Source organism: Lonchura striata, chromosome 3, assembly GCF_050655825.1.
Source record: "Lonchura striata isolate lonStrDom1 chromosome 3, ASM5065582v1, whole genome shotgun sequence".
In the NCBI taxonomy this organism is placed as follows: Eukaryota; Metazoa; Chordata; class Aves; order Passeriformes; family Estrildidae; genus Lonchura; species Lonchura striata.
The window spans coordinates 79,800,089-79,822,896 of record NC_140705.1 but is presented as its reverse complement, the minus strand read 5'-3'; the positions used below and the strand labels follow the sequence as shown (position 1 = coordinate 79,822,896).

General features: G+C 38.6%; 1 long non-coding RNA gene across 1 annotated transcript in view; it reads right to left on the bottom strand.

Moving 5' to 3' along the window:
• Window positions 1-22,808, bottom strand: part of LOC146767958 (uncharacterized) — a 112,482-nt gene that overhangs the window by 31,045 nt on the left and 58,629 nt on the right. The window contains exon 2 of the long non-coding RNA XR_014953832.1: window positions 3,249-3,300. This is a non-coding gene — a long non-coding RNA (uncharacterized LOC146767958). The remainder of the gene's footprint in view (window positions 1-3,248; window positions 3,301-22,808) is intronic.

Here is a 22,808-nt window from a genome sequence, read left to right as displayed (position 1 = left end):
CTGGGCAACACAAAGAAAGATTGCAAGGTCATTTTTTGTGTTTGTGCAACCCATGTGTGTTACAATCTGACTAGTGAGAGATGCCTCTGCCCAAATTTGATGGAAACAATACCATATGCCAAAGTTAATAATACAGTAAATAGAGAGAGAGATAGATAGACAGAAACAGAAAAGCAGGGGAAAGGGGAAGAAAGAGAAAGGTTAAGCAGAGGATAGTTACCACCCATGGATCGAGTGACATCCCACTGGTCCTTCTTCAACTGACCCTCAAAGGCTTAAGTGAAGTGGCACATCCTTTTTCTAGTACAGCTTCAAATAACTGTATTTAACTACCACCTTTTCCGTCCTTCAAAACATGCAAATTGTCTAGGATTTGGGAAAAAAAATCCCATAATCATGTATCACTTATGCCAAAATGTTGGGGTTTCTTTTTTATCATTATTTTCCACAGCCAAATACAGAGCACAATCTGTTTATATTACTGGTAAAAACACTTGTTAGTTAATATTATACCATATTCTAAAATAATTGTTCTGAGAATAAAAGCTTCTGAGTAATTTTTAGTGGTTGGTTTTACATTATTCTCATATAATTTTGTCTCTCTTACAGAATAGATTATTTCCCATTTTGCATGGTATTCTTTTCATTTAAGTCTAGTAGCTAGATGCAAGTAGGTACCTAAAAGTCAGCCTTCCTTTATAGGCTTTGGGAAAAAAATACAAAAGACCCGTAAGACTGATTCATCATATCTGGAACACCCACTTAATGCAGAGGGTGATTCATGTCTGCTATAGCTCTGCTCCTGACTAGCAGAGCTACTTTCAATAAGCTGATCAGACAAGATGAGACCTATTGCTAATGCCTTACAGATATATCTGCACCACCAGCTAGCAGAGTACAGCAGGAGTGCATCTGTAGAGCACTCCTTGGTGCTGAGCACACTTCCACACTAGGTACACCTCAGGGAGAGAGGGAAATCACTGTTTCAAGTTTGCTGTAGTCTGTCCCCACTGGCTGAAAGAACACCAGCAGCTGAAGCACACTTAGAAGTGCTGCTGCACACAGGAGCTAGCAGTTTAGTTTTACCTGAAACGTAAACTTTATGGAATTTAAAGATTTTAGAGAAACTAAGATTTTAGTTAGGAATAAGCCTTACTAGAGTTAATTAAAATAATAATAATAAATAAGTAGGCCTAGATGAACTAAGGAGTTAGTGGTTAACTAATAATTGATTGCTTGTCAGCACAATGTTATTTAGCTGGGTTTATAATGAAGAATATAGAAACTGACAAATAGCTTTTAGGAACATAAGACAATTGTGGGCCTCCTCTGTTCTGAAACCAACTGAAGACAAGGAATGGGAGTTCTACCAAGAGTTCATTTGTCATATTTGCATTGAAAATGTAGAAAGGTCAGAACGAGGATAACTTCATTTACTTCCTCATTTTGGGACCCCTCCCCATGAAAGGGACCACCAACCCATTTCAAGGGACAAACTATGCATGCTTAATAGCTTTTGGAGTGATTAGCATACGAAGCGGGGAATGGGATGTACCAAAATGATGAATATGTATTTGTATTTTGGGTATTCAATACTTGTATGGATAAAAAGACTCTGTAATCACCTGGAAGGTGTGGTGTGTATTTGGGAGTGATCCCACACACTGCCCGGCGTCGAATAAACACACACTTTCTAACTTTAAACTGTTAGAGAGTTTTTGTCTGTCACAGTTGGATATCGGTACTAGATCAATATCCATATTTTTTTAATAAATCATACCACCAGTCTCCACAGCCCAGGACTGTCCCACAGTGAGAACCCACAGTGAGAAAACCCAGGAGGTTCAAGTTAAAAGCATGGCCTTTGTCCAACCTAAACTGCTAATATAGATATATCATGAGTCACTATTTGTGCCCTTTGAAATGCACTTTGGGCATTTTTTTTTTGTCACGTTCAGTCAGTGCCCTGCATCCAGACAATTACAATCCCATCTGTAAACTGCCTGCTCTCTGTGTCAATGCTGCATTTTGACCCTCATTACTTATACTGGTGTGCTTTTCATTAACAGAGACATTTTTAATTAATGCCCAGTACCAGCTACACCACCAGCTCTGCTACCCTTGTTGATAATATCTTAGCAGGCACCTCTGTGGTTGCATCTGAAACCTTCATGGTTTTATATATAAATATGTCTAACCTCCTTCTCTTGTGCCACAGATGACTGATTTAAGAGAAGAACAGCAAAGGAAGAACAAGATTGTTGACAGTGAAGTGTAAAGTTGTTAGCAGGAGTTGAAGAGTGAAAAATTCCAATGGTTCCATTTTTTCAAACACTTTCTTTTTGCCTTTGACCTTAATGAGGTATTGGGTTTTTTTTTCTCACTATTGTGGTTATAAAAGCCTCTGATGAATCTAAGGGCAAGACATTTTCATTTTCAATAAGAAATCAAGCTAAACACAGTACGAGGCAAATTAAATTGAAAAGTACTCCCTGGGAAGAAAGTAAAGCCCAATAATGGACACCAAATCACCTGATGGTGAGTCTCACTACAAATGTCACTGCTAAATCAGGCATCCCTTGTTACCATAGGGAAGTGATTGCATGGAAAGTTTAAATCTCACAAAAGGAATCATTGGTTTCAGAAGATAAAGATCTACTAATAATGAACCCAGCAGCAATATAACTTCAAAGATATTTAGTAGTATAAGCTGCATGTCTTGTATCCTTTGGGAATCCACAGCCAGCCAAAGGTCATTCTGTTTTGTTATTCATATCAGCATATTTCACTTAAGAGGCTCTTCTACCACTCTCCAGAAATAAATGTATTTGTAGAAATTGGTATTTTGCACACAAAGCTCAGTCACTAATGCGTGCCTTCAGGAATGCTATACATTTAAAATTTCCAACCCAATTTCAGTTGGAAGCAGTTGAGTGATTCAGGAGAGATAAAGTAGTAATTCACAGTATCTTCTATCAGAAGTAAAGACAGAATTGGTATTTATCTCTCCTCCTGCTCCCATGTCACAAAAGTCTAATCTTCTCATCACCAGAAATAAAGGTTTATCTGTTCCCATATCCCAAGCCTGCACTGTCACTTCCTCCATGGCTCTTTCAGAACCTCCCTCTGACCACCTTCACAGATGAGGAGAGCATAGTTAGAAATCATTCCTGGCCCCTGAACTATCTGAAGTAAATTCACCATGCCCAGAAAGCACATGGAGAAAGGCAGCCACTGAAGGTCCTTACCTTAGCAAATCCCAGCAGGTCATTACTCCTCTTTCTAGATCATCCCTTGCATCTGCAAGTCAGAAGGGATAAAGAGGTCTAAGGTAGAAAGATCCTCCTCTTAACATACAAATACCTGTGCTTCCCTGACAGCTCTTTGCTTCATAGGGGCTCCGCAGTATGGGTTACATCACCCTCAGAAGCAGCAGATCAGACAAAGAGATAACAAAATACCATGTATATTATATGCTTGCTTCCATGTGATGCTCATACCACCTTTGCAGTACAGTCAATGCCTTGAACTTAGGTCAGGTTAGACTGAGCTGAGTCCAGGAGCAAGTTCAGCCCAAGACTGAAACACCTTCCCTGGAAGCTTAGGAAATTTTTGGTGAGTATCTCACTCTCCTGTACTCTTGTCCAAGCCAGCTAATTTCAAGTTAACTTTGGGTACACCCCAATGCACAGGCACAATAGCAGCTGTTCAAGAGTAGAAAAACTCAATATAATTTGTCTTTCCTAGTTCAATACCCTATTGCTTTGTATTTTGTTACCACAGAATTGATGAAAAATTCTTACAAAATATTCCAGTACTATCTGAAAGCATTTCATATATAATACACTTCTACACACAATTCATGGGAAACAAAGCCTTAAGTACCTATTATAAAGATTCGAGAGAAGCTGGAATTAAATGTAAAAGTTCCAATACAGATCTCTGAGAGGCTTTCTATTAGTTTTCCATTGATATTAGTGCATTACTCCCAGTTTATATCAGTGTAAGGAAGAACACATACACACCCAAAGACTATAAAAATACCAAGCCCACAAAGCAGGAAAAGAAAGCAAATTATATTAACAGATGAATCCATTAGGCTGCATATATAATTCCTGAATTTGCAGCACCCCACATCATAAAATGCTGCACGTATTTTTATTACAAAACACTTCTTAACCAACAAAAAATTGCCTTATTAAACCAAACTAGAAGTTTGAAGACTAAAATCTGTCAGATTACTCCTGTGAGAAAGTTCTTCAGAGTTCATATTTCACAAGTGATTTGAGATTTGCCCTTCATAATCTTTAGTATTGAGGCTTTTACTGAAATGTACCCTAAACTCTAAACTCAGAGCTTTATAATTTTTACAGAATGTGTCTTTAGTCTATTTAGTGTTGTTGTCAGCTCTGTTGGACTAGAACAGTCCTGTCTTCATATACAAAACAGAAAAGCTAGCATTTGTCTCACATACAATGAAATGCAGTGAATTACTACAGAATGAAAGTATATTGAGAAAGGAGCAGCATGATTCATGTCAATTTTGTCAAAAATTGCACAATAAGACATTTTCCATCAGCATTAGAACATCATCCTAAAGTTTTTGGATCCTTACTTAGTGCTCTTTCTATTGACTACCATAATGTGTCCCACAACCCTTTTTTGCCTCATACCAAAGCAAAAATGAAACTGAGAAAGTGACATGTTCAATGCTGTCATGCCATTTCATGCTTTCCACAAACACACGAAATTGGCTTCAGTGAGTGGTAGAAGTTTCAGTCAATAACTCAACTGGGCATTGTAATTGATCTGGACTAAAAGTAAAAAGATATTATGCCTTTGTACTTAGTGAATTTTTAATCAATTCCCTACAGCTGTTATTTCCAGCATCTTTGGTTTTGCTTACTAAGAACACTAATTGAGGTTCTATACAACAAATGTTTTTACGTAGTAAACATTTGGCTCAAAATTTTAAATATGGTGAACTAGTTTCAAATAACAAATACACATATGGCAAGTACAAAAAACCGTTCACAAGCATTCTTCCAATTGTAGGCAAGAGCAGTTGTCTCACACTATGTACTATGAATTATTCTCATGTAATACATATAGAGATATTGCTGAAAGTTTGTCCCAGCTGGCAGCCCAGGCCTGAATCTGCAGTGCAAGCTTCATCTCTCAACAGACTGAAGCTGAATAGCAAATATAAATCTTAAACTTTAAGAAAAAAATATGTCTCCAGGCTCTAGTCTGGAACATACATCTTATTACAGAAACACAAAAAGTATGCTGAGACGAGATTTTAATTTGAAATTCAATATGGCCTGAGAAGACATGCTTCACATTTGGGGGCTCAAATTAAATTTTAGATAGGTGAAAACCTTTAACAGATACCCTCCTACAGTCAATCTAAGGGCTGAATCATCTACCTGTGAACATGTCAAGTGACAGTAACAACAGGATATATTCTGTGGGCTTTGTTTCTGGTTGCTATATGTTCATATTTTGCATCCAAATTAGACATTGTTTGAAGAAGTCTTTTGATACTGAAACTTGATGCCAATGCACACTAGTCAGTAATGCTTCACCTCTTCTCAAAAGCTTCCAACCTTATGTCAATTTTGATATATGTCATGAATAATTAGATTTATATGATCTCAACATTTCACTGTGTATATGATGTGTGTCATCCTAGTTATTCTACCCAATGGCTTAATTCTGCAGGTATTCCTTGTAATGTCAGATACTTCTGACAAAACATATGCCAAAACATATGGGATTACTTACTTAAGAAATGCAGTGCTTGAAAGCAAAGTAGTGAGATAAATTAGGCTCAGAGAGATGAACAGCGCATACATAAAACATACTAAAATAATACAAACAGGCTTTGCAAAGGTGAAGTAAAGAACAGATGCAGCACACTGCTCCAGGAGACTCAGCTCCCACACCGACAGAATGGGGAAGGGGGGGCACCTTGTCCACTGTATCACCTTCTATTCCCAAACTCTCCCCAGCCTCCTGAGCTGACACCTTGCAGTGGCAACATGTTCCTCTGCACTCCCACAAAGGGATTAGCAATATCATGCCCTAGACTAGAAACTGTTCAGCTAAATGCCTAGCACACAAGGTAAACAAAATATTTGCTTTCACATTTGCTTCCATAAAACAGCTTTCACTTTTCCAAGCTGTTAAATATCTCCCAGGGGACATTCACATCATAAAACCTTGAGAGCAAAACAGAAGGTATGCTTAGCTTTAAAGCTAGGTCTATCTGTGCAGCAGATCATTACCACCCCATGCAGTTTCTCTTAGAGCATTTGCTCTTAGGGAAAAAAAAAAAAAAAAAAACAAAAACAAAAACACCTGTAGTCCCTGTTCACACCTTGCAGTAACCTTGTGTTATGCCCTGCACTTCTGGATCACAAAGAGCCATCTGGACTTGTGTCTTCCTCTGAGCTCAGTCCCTGTCCTGGGCCACCTCACAGTTGTTAATTAGTGGCACTTGTCTACATGCAAAGTACTCTGCCCATCATCATCATTTATATTATAAATGCCTTTTCCCCCTGACTCTCTGCTATGTTCCTGCTGCTAAATGTCCTTAATTTCAAATTCTTTATGCTAGGCTTTGCCTTTAATAATACTTGAATGAAAAGGAATTTTAAAGCAATCCATACTGTCAGTGGTCCCCTCAAGCAAATGTGATTTCTCCTAGCTTTGCTTTCATGTCTAGATTAAGAAGTTTAAATTAAGTATTAAAAAGAAAAAAAAAGCAAAACAATAAATGTTTAAGGTCAATCATTGAACAACTCACAGTTTTTAAACATTTCCCCAACAGCTGCCCATATGCTTGTGAGTTCTTGCAGACCATCACCTTCCACTCCAGCCTATGTCAATCATTACAACCTTCAACTTTTAAGAAAAACTAATGTAACACATTACAAAGGGGAAGTTCTAGCAATGGGAAACCAAGTGAAGTGAGTTAGCAATGAAAGCAACAGCAGACTGTCAACACCTACTGCTCTGATAATATTGTATCAGCATGGTGGCATCAAGGTAAACCAGTTTTTTGAACTGAGGAATTAGGAAACTTTGAGAAATCAACCAAATAAATCAAAAGTTCTTGAAGACATCATCAAGCAAAATATTGAGAATGCATATTCTTACAGACAAGATCCTAGACTTGGATCCAAAAAATCAAGTTTTAGGGTTCCTGAAGTTCTTTAGTATCTATGGTACACTCCTCAAATCAGCTGCTTTTGTTCTTCTGATCCATATTATCATCACCTTCCCTGTTTAATGGTGGACCAATGTTAAAGGGCCTTCTGGTTTCCAGTGCTTCTGTAAAGCTCACTTGCTGGGCTGGCACTAAAATGGGCAGAACACAGAGGGTCCCCAGTGTTTCCAGAGGGATGCCAACTTCTCCTTCTGAAATTTTTAGAAGTCCTACTGGTTGCCTCCGGAAGGCATATGGGACAGTAGCAGCTCCTGTGCAGAAGATGAGGAATAGTTTTTCCTAAATCAAAGTTCACTTACTCCCTCATATCCCTGATGCAAAGAACTGAGTTCAACAAGCCTCATTCTAGAGGCCTCTCATTTTTAGTGCCCACACAAACAGTGACCTTTCCCACTACCTCTTTCCCTCCTATAGCATGTGCAGCCTGGGTACCTCCTCCTGGGGCAAACAAATTCAGTGCCAACACCAACACTGAGAAAGCTGGAATGTGTTACAGAACATGTTCTAGCCCTAGGAATTTGCTCCACCTGTGGAGCAAATTCCAGCAGAAGCAGGATGCGCCCATATGTCCTTGAGCTCAGTGCTGCATGTGTCAGAGCTCTGGAGCAGTATCTCTGCTGCCACGCCTGTGACCCGATCTCACCTTCCTGTCAGATGCTAGGCTGCTTTCCTGGGGAAGATTATAAATCCTGGGGTTTTTTTGAAAGAAATTTAGGCTTTTAGATACAGAACTTGGCTTCCTTCTGGAGATATAGGGAACATCTGTATTCTCTGCATGGTGTAATGACAGCCCAATAAGTAAGCATTACAGAAATGCTGGAAACCAAGACACCCTTTGAAATTGCTCCACCATTAACCAGGAAAGAGATGATAATAAGGATAGGAAAGTCTACTTGAATGCATTCTAATTTGAATGTTTTCAGAAGAAATTTTTAATTTTATTTCTCATAGAGTCACAAGGCAAAAAAGACAAGCATCACCACCAAACCCAGGAAGTCCCCCACATATCCTGAGTCAGGGGATAACAGTGTGGCCACATTAACTCTTACAGCAAAATAATTCATGAAGATATGCAAGAAAAGAGCTCTGCTGAAGTTTAAATTCCTTTCTCTTGGGCACAAACAAATGTAATGATGCAGCACTGCAAATTAAATATTCTAATGCAAATCAGGCCCATTTCTGAGTGTCACAGTGACCTGAGCAGCCACTCAGAATAAAATATTGCCAAAGTTCTCTAAATCAAAGGAGAAGACTAATGGGTGCTCACAGCACATAGAACTGTAGAAATTTATTTTCTCCATCTCATATACAAATGTACAACTCTTGAAATTAATTCCTCTGAGGGAACTGAGATGGCTAGCAGTTATAAAAGAAACTAATGGGATTTTAATAAGGTACCAAAAAAACTTATGATGGACACAGCTATTTGATATCTCTTAGACTTATTCTGAATTTTAAATACCAAACAAACAGTGATAGGGTTTTAATAATTGAGAGAACACCAGATAAGGAAACAATATCCAATAAAGAGAAAAGGAAATTAAGAAGTAATGGAAATAATCTTAGAAGATCTAAATAACTTGAAATCATAATTCAATGTATTTCATTTTTTTCTCCTGGGACTTCATACACCCTCATGTTCTTGCTCAGTTTCTTCCTGTGTAGGGCTTCAAGATTTTTGTGTACTGCAGCAGTACTATAGCAAGTTCCATGATTTTCAGTAGTTAACACTGCAACAGGATGAGTTTGTACTTATTAAGAAGCAGCTCTGTAAGATGTACAAGAAAATTCAAAAATGCACTCCTGCAGATTGTACCTGTGACAGCTCTTTACACAGCAAGTCACCTACCACTGTCAACTAAGATTTTGATGGGAAGAAGAGAGTACCTGCATAACAAGCAATAAGCTGGTATAGGCAAGTGGTTTGTCAGCATTGCTTCTCTGTTATACAGCTGTGCTTGACATGCATAGGCACTGATCAATGCAATGATCACTGACGTACAAGAATTAGTTTGCCTTTGTCTTGCAAGCTATTTAAGGATTTATGTTGCTTTATATGTAAGAAAAGAACCACAAGATAAAAGTCAGTCTTGTCAGCTTTTTCATCACATCTGAGGTCTGAAAGGGTGCTGTGGATTTTCAAAATTTTAAAGCTTGAATATTTCTAAATACATAAAGAAATTTCACAAGAGCCTTGTATGAAGAACTCACAAAAGACCTCAAGCAATGTCTGGATTCTCTTAGAAAGAAAAAAGAAATACTTCAGCTTATGCCAAAGCCTTTGAAAAAAACAATGCAGTGTTTTTTCTATCCCTCACTGCCCTATACATTTGTTTATTTAGACAAGTCTAATGTGAGATTCTCAGCTATGTGGTATGCCTCTGATATGACTTAGCTAGGGGCAACTGATTGAACACAGAAATCCCTATGAATGTATCTGAAGCTCCATCTGGGCAATAAACCCATTGATGGAGTCTCCAAGCTGCTTCCTGGGAAGGATTCTTCTCCAGAACAGTCCCAGGGGTGACCAAAAGGGTGACATGGTTTAAAGTTTCCCAACTCTGTCTAAAGCGCAATTCAAACCCAATTTACTCATGCTTAGCAAAGCTTTAAAAAATGACAGCCATATTTTTTTATACTTTATTATAAAGCAAAGTTAACCAAGAGCACTCCTCTCAGTCATGGGTGAATGCATGGTCTGCTGTGCTGAAAGCCAGCAGGATTACTGTGCCTGTTGGACTAAGCCAAGAAGCACTTATAGAAATTCAGGTGCCATAGAACTAACAGGGGCAGATATCCAGAAAAACCACTGCACAATTTTTACTCTTGGAGTAGTTGTACCTCACAAAGTGGAGTATATCTTGTCTCAAGATACAGCTACAGCTCTGAGCATCACTAGTTAAGAGATCTGTCTGGAGGCAAATGATAGTCAACTCAGTAGTTAAACTGCTTAACCAGCTTCACTAGCTGACCCTTGTTCTTTTCTCATGCCAATGCAAACTAATTCACTGAGTTTACTTCTAATTTTTTACTGGTGTATTTGAAAATAATCTGAGAAAATATGAAAAAAAAATATGAGAAATAATCTGAGAAAATAATCTGTGTTCTTGTACGGGGATGCCCTAAAACAGATTCTGGCTTGCACAGCACATCTCCATAATCCAGAAAGAGTTCTCCACTGTGCACAGGGACTTAATTTCCTCTTCTCCTACCAAAAGAGGTGCAAGTTCTACTATTTCCTACTACCATACACTACAGCGAATAATCTAAAATTGGGTGGTATTGAATCACAGTCCTTGAGAAAGCTAAAAATGTCAAACTCACTCACTAACAGCACATACTGTTGAACATTTACAAGGATCTTTTTCCTATGATTTATCTCCTTAAATAAAATTTTCAGGTTGTTAGTATAATGCTTATCACTGGTCACCTAACACCTGGCTATCCCAGGCAGTGTTATCTGAGACATTAAGCAAAACGTTAAGAAACTCACTCTTGAATGTCCTTTGACCTTTGCTGAGAATTACCCTTCCCCTTTAATGAGTGTGATTTTTGAAAGATCAATCAAGAGAAAACAGTAAACGTCAGCCTGCTTCTCTCCTACAAAGTTGGAGATACTGTGCCCCACTGCACTACAAGAGTAGCACAATCATCCAGCCGTCACAGAGAGAAACCATCCAGCTTCTGCAGGAGGCAGCAAGGCTGTTTCACTCTCCTATCTCACATTCTGGTTGGAACAGAGTCAGCAAGTGCTGCGCTCCCGCCCCGGTTCCCTTTTCCTCCGCCCCGGCTAGCTCTCCGTCTGGGGCGAGAGTGGGCGATTGAGGCACCCTCCGCCGCTCCCAGCTGGGGTTTGGAGAGTGCCTTTGTGGGTTCCGGGCAGCGCTAGCAAGCCTCGCGGTGGTAAATGAAGAGCGGATCCTGCTGGGGGCTAAGTCCGAGTTTATTGTAGCCCAACGGGGCCAAATATCCTAGAACGGTGCCAGCCAACAGGAACAAGTACAAGGTGCTTGCACCGGCTTATAAACTGTAAGGGAGGGGTAACTGACGACTGATGGGGATAGGGATAGGGAGTGGCTCCGGGATGGGGGGATATGGTGGGGTCCAATGGGGGAAGTATATGGGGGGAGCCCCAGGCCCTCGCCCAATCACCCGGTGCCCTGAGTAGAAGCTTCTGGATGGATGGGAAGGGGCACCGAGTGATAGACAAGGCACCCGGGGGGGGGGGGGGGGTAAAGGGAAAGACTGCGCCTCTTCCAGGGTGATGGACAGCCACTGGAGAGGCGGGAAGGGAGGACAAGGCGGGAAAACTGGGGACAAACCAAGTTGTACATGGGGGTACAAAGGAATAAACCGATACATAATATAGGGATAATAAAACATACAAATAACTCAACTCCACAAGCAAGCAGAGTTTTTGATGGAACATCAGCATTGGCAGCTCTCCTTTTCTATGTTTACTTGTGTGGGTCTCAGGCAGCCAGGGAGATCACCAAAAGTAGAAGCCATGAGACCTAAATACTTGGAAGACCTTTTCATGCATGCTTAGGAAGAACTGGCAGCCATCCTCCTTCCTTCACCACTGCTGCCAAGTCCATGCTGGCTGTCAGATTTACACCCTATTAAAACAACATTACAGGAGGAAAAATGTCACCCACAACCACTTGGCAAGCTGTTTAGAGCCCTGCAGTGATGCTGGATCATCACCCTCACAGAGGAGCTCTACTGCTCTTCACTCTACATGGATGATGCTTCAAAACCCTCCCTGAACTGCCCTTTTCAGGTCCTTATCCTGCCAACACAGACATCAGGAGCCCTAAGAAATACACTCACAACCCCAGCAAGGCCCCGGGTTTATTCTCATTTCTGAGCATGGGTCTCCTAGGTCCCTCTTGTTTTGCTTCAACCCTCTTGGTGTTTTCTACCCAGCACACACATTATAAAGCACACAGATACAAAAAAGACAGTCTATAATTCTGCTTTCTTGACAAGATCTGCCTCTTAAAGTCTCTCCTAGTAATAAGCAGAAACAGCTCCTGCTGGAAAGCACTTAGAGAAATAACATCAGCAGCACAATGTAAATAATTAACAAAACCACTCTTTTAGATTGCATTATGTAAAAAGAATAAATCATGAGACAAGCATTAAATATTTCATGGAAGTCATTGTAAAGTTGAAGAATCAAGTGTCCTTCTCTATCATTTTTGGAGCATGGAAAAGTCAGCAATACATTTAAGAACTGCCTCTCATCCTTTCTGCAGCATTGAAGGAAATGGATTCCCTCGAATTCTGTATGCACTGTTTTCTACATCCAGGTTCCTAGAAGATTTCTAGTAAGAATTTCTTTGGTAGGGGAAGGAAAAAAAACAACCAAAAAGTCACAAAAAACTTCACAAATAAAGAAAAACAAAACCACAAGCCACCCCCTACAGAGGCCTCTCAAACTGGGTAGTCAGAGATTGAGGCATACTAAATTGTTAGTGATTTCCGAAAACACTGATTCACTGAGCTATTAATGAGCAGTTGCATTGCTGAGTGACTACTGAAACAAAAGACATAATTCACCTCCCTCGGTGATAGTTATTAGCAATAAATCTATCCTCTATAGAAAGAAACAAGGCAAAATCCAACCTAACTCCCTATTTATAGTCTTGCCAAATGAATATTTAATGTGGTATCATCAGAATTAATAAATAGAAATCATGGAGCTCATCTAGACATATAACTTGTTCTCCAAATCAGCAGTTTTTCAGGAAAAATGGATGTAGATTTTTGCTATATTTTCCCTTAACATGCTGATAAATTCTCAGTACTGCCATTGACTTTCCAAAACATAAAAGAATTCTTGCAAGAGAGATCATCTAGAACTCAAGAAGTATAAGAATTTCACTATTTATCCAGTTCACATTAATCTATTTTAAAATGCATCTTTTTCATGTTTCTTTTTGTCACTCATGCTCATTATCAATAGCAAGCCTGCTAGAGCCCCAGCATTTCTTTTGAAGCATTTCTCTCCTTGTCAACCTTTAGCTGCTGTTCATCATCCTACACTGGAATTCCAGATCCTCCTCAGGCCTGAGGAAGCTAAGGCAGTGCAGTGTCTGGAGAATAAAGCAATATGGATTAGAGCACCATGATTTTCTAGGTGCTCTAATCTAGGAATTAGGAAGCCCAAAGTTCTAGAAAGCCTAAAGTAACTACTAATTTGAATTGAGATCACTATTTGCACAAGGCCTGGACAACTTCAGTTTGAATATCTAGCCTACATTGAACAAAGTCAATAGAAAAAAAGAGAGTTCTGAAAACACAAGATTTTTTTTTTTTCCTGGCAGAATATCCACACAAAAACAAGATGTGACCAGCACACCGTATTTCTAAGCTTTTTTTGTTTTAACTTACATAACACATGTTAAAGCCATTATTATGGTATTTTTACTTTACTAGTAGATCAAAATAAAGCAAGTTGTGAAAGTTCTCACAGGAATAAAAATTATTTTAAAACAGCAAGAAAAAATTCTGACCTCAAAGTAAATGCTTTACTTTCACATATTTATAGAGAATTTTTGATGGCAGGGGAACTTGTGCAATTATGCAATATGCAGAATAATAAACTCGACAAAAGTACACGTGTGAAGCAGAGATTGTTGAGGAAAATTAGTTTAAAATACAATGGCAATATGAATGCTTTCATATAATAACCATACAGATTCACAGTCTAAAGCCTAGCACACAGACAAAGCCTTATTGATGCAAGTCCTTCTTAAAAGCATGAAAAGGGGATATGCCACAGTTTATCAGAAACTTCTGCAGCTGCAGAAGTGCTCTGGAATCAGAGCACTTCAGAGGTGGCATCAAAGCATAGGCTTGAAGTCTGGAACCAAGAAAAAATAAATATACAGAAAATATTCCTTTAAGTCCAGATGTCACAAAAAAATATTAAAATAATTGCAGTCTACTCTTCCTAATATCTGATTGAACAATTGAGCATAGACTCTGTTAGTTCAGCAGTTACTGCCCCACTAAACATCTTCATGGCTGGACTGGGCAGATCATGGGTTCTGAGAGAGCAAGTGCTACTGATTTACCCTCATTCCAGAAAGATGTTTTGACTGCACCATATTTCCAGTTTTACCTCAGATTCATCAATTTCCAAAGCAAAATACTGATACCAAAAATAGTTTCTACATACAAAATCACTCACAATAACATAATGATAAATGTGCAAAGCCTTACTCCAAAGTGCTTGGTTGTTTCTTCCCTTTCTCCTAACTTAATCAGCCCTATTGCTTTCTACCATCTGATCTTGCCCCCTATTCTTGGACAGCCTTTGCAATCCTGAAATCAACAAAATATTACATCTGCAGTTCATTATAAAGTCTCATTGTGCCAGTTGTACTGGGAGGGAATAGGTCTGGTTTTCTTCCCTTCTAAATTTAGACACAAATAGGCAGCCAGGAACAGCCCAGGCCAGATTACACAACATCATATTTTACCTGAGCTAATGGGCTATAGCTGGTGCCACATGTGTTTTGTAGTAGGGCCAGATGCATTCAGAAAAAAGGCATTTTGGTCTCTGGTGCTGCTTGGTTTAATCAGAGTAGTTATTCTCACTTCTCCTAAAAGAAATTAGTCAAAACATTATTTTATGCAGTATCTAGTCAATCTCTGCTATGCCATAATCAAAATATACCAAATCAATAACTTTGAAATTTCCATTTTCTTTGTTTAGCCTATAAGAGGCTCATCAAGCTTCCCTTTATCAAATCCAGTAGCCTGAGTAACAAATTCATCATCAACACACAAAATCCAGCATAGTACAACACTATTATCCTGCTTTATTTTAGGGAGGAAAACAGAAATTCACATGTTCACATAATGAAGCACTAGTGAGGTACAAAGCACTGAGCATATTATTTGATATTATTCTCCAGAGAGCATGTGTGTTCAGTTGTCTTTTCCAACCAACAAAGTGGGTTTTTTGTCTAACTTGTTTCTCTATAACACAGCATAATTCTAACAGGAAACTTGAGATTAAAATAGGCAAGCAAGGAACTGGACCATTTCCCAGAACGTTCTCTGAAGGCAATCTATTCTTCTTAGCAACTAGTTAGCAACCAAGAGACGATTGCTATGGATTTAAGAATTAGCTAATAAAGCAAAAATCTAATCAGAAACACTACTGCCTGCATTTGAATAATTTTTTCTTAGCCTCTAAAATTATTTTAATTTAGTCACAAAGTTAATAGAATAAGAATGAATAGCAAAAGAAAAGCGTGACAAAGATGGAAGAAATAGAAACAACTAAAAATCTTTCAAGGAACAAAAAGGAAAGAACAATATTTTTTTACCAGATTATTGGCTTGGCTAAATTTAAACTAGTCAGTGCCTTTTGCATTTGTGGGCACTGTAACAATTCGCCCATTTAGAAGATCCGGGATAAATCCAGGCCAGGTTCAAGCAAGCATAATTCTCCTTAAGTTAGAACATTCTTGTTCACTTCTTCCAAGGATAAATCCAGGCTGTTGGCCACACAAAAGCCAGAAAAGGTGAATTATTGATTACATCTTGGACCCTAAGATCTTACATTCTACTCCAGCTTTTTAGATAAGTGGCAGTGCCATCACAGGGAAATGTTATTAAGCCATGTAATCCAGGACAGACGACAAAGGAATCACCGCAGGAATAAAACCAATTTATGCAGATGCTATAACACGTCTACTAACCTTCATTACTGCACTGGAGCAGCAAAGGTCAGGATGTGAGTCCAGAAACCCTGACCCAGGGTTCAAGTTGGATAAATATTTGAGATTTCTAGGTAGACCAAATACTAGTCTCTGATACAAGAAAAAATTCAAAACACTTTCAAATACCAGTGACAAAATTCAAGAAGTGCCTCATGAAATAGTCTTAAGTTTAAAGAATGTCAGGTACTCTCTAAATTATTTTTTCTAGCATGCCAGCATCCCAAGAAGTACTAGAAACTATATTTGAAGATTTCCTTCACTGTTTCTTTCTCCCATGTGAAAAATAGAAAAATAATTACTGATAAATAAGAAGGATATGTGATCATACCCAGAGAGTTCAGGGAACTCCAGATTTTAGGCTAGCCAAACTTTCACATGCCCCTATAAGTGTGTTTTCCCACAGTTCATAATGTAGAGTGACCACAAACTGATAGATCAATCTGCACTAGATTTCAGAGGGGTTATACAAGCTTGGAGATTTTCAAGGAACTTTACCACATCTTTATTCAGTTTTAATAGGTGGTTGAATAACAGCCATTACAAACCAAATGTTTCTCTTTTGGTCTTTTAAAGTATTGTCATTTTAACTACTTCCTCTCAGCTTCATCTTAAAAGGGATTATTAGTTTAGAGTGCTACATACACAATCTGACATATCAGCTATTTGCATCCCTTTGGATACTAAATACTGTAATTAAAAAAGGTATCATTTATTCTAGCATAATTACTTCTGTATTATTTCCACTAAAAACAAACATGAGGCTTATAGTATGTTATTATTTCTTCTAGATTCACTGAGTTATGAGCTAATGTTTATTAACAGTCCTAATTACCAGGTAGGATGTCAACAACTACATATTTCATTCATCTTCCTAAAGTCTTCAAAAAACTGTAAATTGATTTGCAAAAACAGATTAAAATTACAAAACATTACATCACTACTACAACAATGTACAACATGAGTTTATTGGTCTGTTGACAGACTATATTAAGTTCTGGAGTATCATGATATCAAGAAATATCACAAAGGAAAGATATTTTTCAGAAAAATGAATCCCTTTCCCAAGGTCAAGAGAGACTTAGTTAAGAGTTTATGAGATTCACTTCAGAAAAAATAGAAAAATAACAAAAACTTTTTAAAAAGTCAACAAAAACCTTCTGCTTGAAACTTTCTCCAAAGCTGATGATTACAAGTCAAGGTCTTCACATTTTAAGTCTAAAAATCTAATCTTAAGTCTAAGGAACTTAACACTACTAAATTATTTTAATGATTTTCTCTTCAGGCAGAATTAACATGTTAAACCCTTGTTCTAAGCTACTATAGATTTGTAATAATTGTTAATGCTTTGAAACTAAAGTACCAAAAAGTATATGTTCTCCAGCACCAAGAAAGCACCATTAGCTCAGGAAGATAAGAATATACATTTGCATGAGCAGGCCAATTTTTATCATATCAAAAAATTAAATTCCAAATTATTTTTGCAACAATACGTTACCTATACTAATTTTTCAAAGTAAATCTGGAAAAATTGTTTGGTATTTTGCTTCTTACCCATTTTTCAAAGCTCTGTTTGTACCTCAGCATCTTTCTCATATTAGCTCATGCATTTTCAAAGGCTTCTGCAATTAGCATCATCTACATATTTAATTAATACGTTGTTTACTTGACTTCTTATATCATTAATAAATATGTTAAGGAAAATGCACTTAACATTTATTTCCAGAGGATTATTCGGCATCTCTCCAAAATCCACTGCTTCTTCATTTATTGATTTTAAAGGATCCCTTTTCTGTACAAACCAATTTGGATTTGGGATCCTTGTGAAAACCCAGATTATCTGACTACAGCCTGTTTCGTTTTAGTTACCATAAGTCATCTGTAATAAGACTATATTGTAGAGACTAGATTAAATGTTGAATCAATGTTGCTATTGGACATGAAATGAGTACACAGAAGCTTGATAAGTTTTAAAGAGGAAAAGACCCAATTTTATTTCTGACTTCATAATATATAGAATTCTAAAAGTGACAGTGAATTGGAGGATGAACTTTCTACCTTTTAAATCACGTTGGTCAAACTAACAGTCTATTAATTCTCTCCTCCTTCAAAGAAGAATGTAAACCAATCATTATTTACATTAACAGTGTGTGAGAACTCTAGTAGAAATATGTAATCATTGAAAGGTATAGAAAAGAACATTTTAAAAGAACTTTAAAACTTTCAAAATAATTATAAAAGAAAACACTTTTAAAAATCAGAGCAACAAATCAACTGCTCTTGGTGAAATTTATTCCAAATTACTTCCAGAACTGGCCAGGGCAATCAGTTTTTCAAGATTACTTTCATTAATTCAAAGTTGATTAAGATCTCTGAAGTTTAAAGTTTTGCAAGTTGGGAGGAGAACAGGAAAGGAAACACCAGTATCACTCATTCACCTGTAAAATATATTTGAACAAGCACAGATTTGGCAAAAAAAGCATTTACATTTTTTCTAGGGTATGAAAACAACAAGAACATATGAGTGAGTAAGCATGCAAGAGGTATTGTGATGACTTTTATTGCACAGAAAATAACTAGTATGAAAACAAGCAGACCAGGTAAAGATATGCAGGTAAAATGTAAACTGATGTACTACCAGGCGGGGTGCATCGTGTGTTAGGAAACTTCTTGCCTGCTCAGAGGCAAATCCATCAAACAACAGGAAGACTTCTCTGAAACCCAGAAAATCTTATATTCAGTGGTTATTTCCTATGGTCCTGATATATTACAGTACTGCATTTCCAATGCAAATAATGAAGACTAATGATTTACAGAGACACCTGACAGCTAGGAAAGAATAAATTATTTTAACACCTACACTATTACATTGACTTCTGTCAGTCGCGTGTCACATGCACACACACCAGCCTTACTGAAAGTAATCTGACATAACACAAAGAAAAGAATTCTACACCTAGGTGCCAGATGCTTTGTTGTAAAATTCTGGGAATTTTAATTAATAGGAAATATTTGCCACATTTCAGAAGGTTAAATAACCAGAGTCACATTTAAGTCACAGCCCTTAATATTTGATCCATTATGGACTGACCTGGCTCTGAATGTTCTTTTCCATGTACTAATTAAAACAACTTGAGTGTTTATACTGAGCAAGGGCACTGGAAAAGCACTAAAAACTGTTAATCTCTCAATCCCTACAAAAAGTTGGCAAATTATCTTAATTGACTGCAGCCCTAAAGCTATGCTGGTATTTAAAATGATAGCACAAACGTTATTCCAATAACTCTGTTTAGCAAAGCCACATGCCACCGGTATCATCCCAAATAATTTGAGATCAATCACACTTTGGAATGATTCAGAGAAGTAGTAGAGGATGTAGGTCCTCAGGTCAAATCTCATGCCTAAACACCATCCCAAGGCAAAAAAAGACATGAATTAGTCCTTTATGCAACCCCCTTTTCTCTCCACTACAACACTAACCTCACACAGAAAAAGAGATCCACAGCACCAGCTGAAGGATAATCATGCCAAGATGATAGAAAACAATAGTTCACACTACAAGCAGCCAAGCAATTTCAGCCAGAGGCCCCTCCTTGGGGAGAAGCACTCAGCCATACAGCTTCCATGAAGCCAGTACACCTCCAGCAGTAAAAGCATCCCAAAGCACCTATAGAAGGCTTACACCAGGGAGATTACAGCACATACAATTGCACTCACATTCACCTCACTCTACTGGCCAAAGGGGAAGAAGAATAAGCAGCCTGTCAACTTGTCTTTCAAACAGGTTACAATTAGCCATTATGCAGACCCTAGAGGGCCTTCGTGCTTTTCACTGCCTCCTCTCCATTGTGGCAGGGAAAGAAGGATGAATGTTCCCGTCTGCCTTGCTGAGCCAAGCCTAGCAAATACCCCAGAACTCTCTTCCCAGTACAAGAGCAAGTGTACAAGAACAAAGGCTTTGTTGTGACAAATGTGTCACAGAACTGAACTGTTAATTCTTTTTTTATCAAAAGTAGTAAATTTCAGAACACTCTCAGACAGGACACTTGCCAGTAAATTACTGCATTTAACAACATACAAGACAATGCATTACAGCTTTCAACTATTATCCAAGAGTCTCAAAGAGCACAGTGCAATTGAGATGACAGAGGTATGGCAATGATGAAGCCCTGAGTGTTATAAATTGTGACACGACAATTTGAAGTGTCTTAATTCAATAAAGCAATTTTATTTAAAATAGCAAGCGAGTAAGGCAGGCAAAGCACAGTGCTGGACGGCCGGGGAGTCTCCTGCTCCACCAACGGCGCGCAAAAATGTTATGTCCCAACCTTCCTTTTATCCCCCCCCCTTCTCCTTGCAGGCATGACTCTCCAGATGTAGTCTGAGTCTGGTCGTTGTGATAGCTTCTAAGTCTCTTCTTTTGAGATACAGCAAGCAGACCAGATACACACACCCAGGACTCTAATCTCAACCTCCTTATCACCTTGTAAGCAAATAAGCATTTCAAAGACACACCAGTACATTCTTATGCAAACCAAGGTAAGCGAGCATACCACAGTGAACAAATAATCTTCTACTTATCTCAATTTCCCCCTTTTTCTTGTTCATCTTTATTTTGTTCACTGAATCTTTGTAACTCTTGGTGACTGAGTATTAGGGTCTCATCTACATCGTGTATGGGTTCATATTTTGCCCTAATGAGCATTAAATGTGCTGCCTCTAAGCGTCCCTTCACTATTTCTATTGCCTTATTGAAGATGCATGGCCCAAAGGTCAGTCCCAATATTATCAGTATCAGAGGTCCTGCAAGGGTGGATAACAAGGTAGTTAACCAAGGAGATTGAGTGAACCATGATTCATACCAACTTTGCTGTGCCTCTCTTTCCCTCTTTCTCTGCTCTAATCTTCTCCTTAATTCTGCCATGGTGTCTGTAACAACTCCAGTATGATCAGCGTATGCACAGCATTCCTCCTTCAGGGCTACACACAATCCCCCTTGTTGTAATAATAGCAAGTCTAAACCCCTTCTGTTCTGCAACACCACCTCAGATAGGGACCTTAATGATTTTACCAATCCATCGATGGCCTGCTCAATTTTACTCAGATCTTCATCTACTGAAATTCTTAATGCTTTAAATTCCTTTTGTTGATTTACTAGGGATGCCACCCCAGTTCCAGCTCCTTATAACTCGTGAATCCTCCCATCTTCCTAAAGTCCACTTGAAAGGTTCATGAGTTGTTACTTCCGCAGTATTACAAGATATACAAAGGAAAATCACAAGCAGTAAGCAAATGGCATGTGGGGTCTGGTTTCTCACACTGCAACAATTATACCCTTGTGACTTCTTTCCCTCTATTAGCTGGTTATCACCAAAATACCCTTGAGCCCAAAAACTATTTCTGACTTTGTTACTCCCAGTCCCGGGGTAATTCCGCAAATATTGCTTGCGTATTCCATCCTGAGGGCTCCTTCCTCCACAGCTGTTTACTCCTCTGCCTCGCCCGTCGACTTGGGTGCTTCGAGCCACAGGATGTACCATCTTCTCGGCAGCAAGAGTATTCTTCAGGAGGGGATTTATGCCCTCTAGTGCCTTGCCGCATGCAATAAGAACGCCAATTCTGATCTTTTACCTCCGGTGCGGTACAACTGACCCCTTTTAGGTCTTTCCTACAAAGGCCTTCTATGATCTCTGCCACAAATGGGCTCGGCTCGTTTGTATGGTAGCAGTAATAGTCTGGGTGAATGCCCTTTGAGAAAATTTCCCACCACTCTTTAGATTCCAATCGGATTTCCCCTCTAGTCACTTTACAGGTCAGTACCCAAGCTGTAATCTCTCTTTGTACGTTCCAACAGGAATTGCAAGCTCCTCGTGGAGGATACCCTCTGTTGCAATGTGACCACCACCGTTCCCCACACACCTTACAGATATAGCATACAAAAGGATAGCAATTACAATTTTGATTTTTACACTTTACTCTAACACTTGAATTACTAATTAGTCCACTATCTAAGTAATATAAGTCTGATGTGTATTCAATCTGATAAGAGTCCATTAGTTTCTCTGTAACTTCAATTTCAGGTTCCCGGGAGGACTGGTTACTTGCCACACAGTGTTGTTAACTGGTCCTTTTACTCGACTGGCATGTGTCCATCCTCTTTCTGCAGTCCGAATTGCAGTTTCTGTAGTGAGTAACACAAGATAAGGACCTTCCCATTGTGGGGTTAGTGTAGATTCTTTCCAGGATTTTATTAACACATAGTCTCCTGGGTGTATTTTATGTATTTTAAATCTAAAGGGGGTCTTTGCGTAATGATTCCTTTTTCCCAAAGTTCATTGCGGCGTTTCATTAAGGCAATAATATATGAGGTTATTTTATAGTCCTTCAACCGGGGGTGGTCTCGGGGTTCCTCCAAATCATATGGCATCCCGTATAGCATTTCAAAAGAGGAAATGCCAACATCTGCTCTGGGTCTTGTTCTTATGTACAATAGGGCTAAAGGGAGACACTTGACCCATGTCAATTTTGTTTCTATTATTAATTTGATTAATTGCTTTTTTAGTTCCCCATTCATTCTTTCCACTCTTCCCGAACTTTGGGGATGCCATGGGGTATGGTATTCCCACTTAATTCCCAGAGCATGTGAGATATCCTCAGTTATTTTGGACACAAAGTGGGGTCCCCTATCAGAATCTATTGTTTCTACTATCCCATATCTAGGGATTATTTCTTCTAATAATATTCTGACCACTGTCTGAGCAGTAGTCCGAGTAGTGGGGTAAGCTTCTACAAAATGGGTGAGATGATCTACTATTACTAACAAATATTTATAT